Source organism: Galeopterus variegatus, unplaced genomic scaffold (assembly GCF_000696425.1).
Source record: "Galeopterus variegatus unplaced genomic scaffold, G_variegatus-3.0.2 Scaffold1769, whole genome shotgun sequence".
In the NCBI taxonomy this organism is placed as follows: Eukaryota; Metazoa; Chordata; class Mammalia; order Dermoptera; family Cynocephalidae; genus Galeopterus; species Galeopterus variegatus.
Window position 1 is genome coordinate 142,627 of NW_007727880.1, and position 2,161 is coordinate 144,787.

Genomic DNA, 2,161 nt, shown 5'->3' on the forward strand with positions numbered 1-2,161 from the left:
TGGTGGGGGATGTTCATTATCATGGGGGAAGATTTGCATATGTTAGGAGCATGGGTGATAAGGGGTAGCTCTAGATCTTCCTCTCAATTTTGCTGTGAACCTAAAAGTGCTCTAAAATAAGTCTTAAACAACATATTGGTACAGCAGGCTGTATTGGTACACCTACCAAGGTTAGGTGAGCTCTTGCTCTCCAAAAGCAGGGAAGCAGATATTGTTCATCCTATGAAGTACATAAATCCATAACTTTTTTTTTCTTTTGTTTCTATTATAGATATTTACTGTCCAGCTGGAGTTTATTCTCTATGGATAGGATTCAAATCAGAAAAAAAACAAATAAATAAATAAAATAAAAAAGAACAGGAATTGTAATGTTCTTTTTTTATATATCATCTATTATCAGCAGAAGAAAATGCCTGTTCTGTTCTGGGTCTAGTGTTGAATTTTGAACAGTGGAGAAAAATATAAAATAAAGGCAGCTCTCACTGACAGATGTTCCACAGAAATAAATCTGAGATGCTACAATATGGCAATTACATTGATATAATAGACAACAAAGTCCCTTGTAACAAATCTCAGGAGCTTCAAGAAGAGAGAGGAATGCTGTGTTATCACAGAGGGATATGCTTCATGTGAAATTCATTGAGTCTTATGGGCTGTATGTTAAGATTTTATCATTTTACTATAGCTAGTTTTCTTTAAAAAAAATAGTTGTTTCAAACGCTTTGCATTTTATACTATGAGCACAAAAGAAAAAATATTTAAAAGGATAACTTAAGAATAAAATAATAATTACAGGCATATCAGAGTCTGAGAAGATTTTGAGAAAACTGATTTTAAGCAGGAATAATATGTATTATAGTTTCTTGGTATGATTTCTGAGTAAGAGGGAGTGGGGGACAAGAAAGATTGGTAATATGGTGTAAGGATAGAAGGAAAAAAATAAGCACACATATTTCCTGGAGAAAAATTAAGCAGCCTGATTATGTCATTTATAAGATTTAACAGTTCAAAACCATTAAATCATATAAATTAATAATTGATTCATAATTAAGAGACTTTGTCATTCACATAATGTGAACAGAGTAAAAAGACCATCAATTTTTCAAACCCCATTGTTTAATGCCCACTGGATTATAGTTCATATCTTGAGTATTGATCAGAAGACTCCAACTTTGATTTCCTTTTTCTGTAGAGTTAAATTATTTGGATTCTCTTTATTTTGATCTCACAGGAAGGTCTCAAACACTCACAGAAAAATTTTAAGATTCTTCCCTTGTACTACTTTATCTATCCTTATCCATTTTTGTATGTGCCTTAGTTAGAAGAGGAAAAAACAATTCAGAATTCCCTGTTCCTAGTGCATGAATACTTAGATAACAGCACATAGGACAAAATTTCAGAAATGCCATTTATGGTCTCAGCAATTTGATAACTTATTAAGCCTGTCAGGCATTTCTAATTTTTCAGTTGTAAAATTTTTAAAGTGGCATTAAGTATAAAAACCTTATTTTCATTTGTGAAAAAGAAGATAGCAACCCTCAGACCTTTGTGAGTTGTAGGGCTACAGAGCAATGCTGTGGAAGTTTATAAAGTAGAAATTGTACAGCATTCCACCACTAGAACTGTTGATATTAGTGTGAATGAGACACGTTGAAGAAGGATACTCTGAGTGAGTTTTTATGTACAAAACACTATTATTGAATTTAAAAAAAATTGTTACTATCCTGAAATTATTAATAAAAACAAAGAAAAAAACATGTAGTACATTTTCTGATGGACCAAACATTAAAGTAGAAGAAAATACAGTTAAATCCAGTGAAATGAAATAATGGAATGGGGTCAGAGGTGAAAGCAAAGATGACTCAAAACTCATGATTAATATAAAATTATAATCGATATTGATATCTAAGGGAAAGAAACAGTTTTGGAATGAATTGTGGCCAAAATCTGGCAGAAAACTGGGATATGACAGTGAAGGAGTTAAAAGCATGGCAGTCTGGCATATTGACTATTATGAATTAAAGGCATTTGAAAAACAGCAGGTGCAAAAAGATCACTCTGACTTCTTTTCTGTTTCCTAAAAGCAGAAGATGAAATTCCCACATGAAAAACATTCTCCCTATAGAAGGAAAGGCAACATCATTATCTTCAAAGAGAAGTT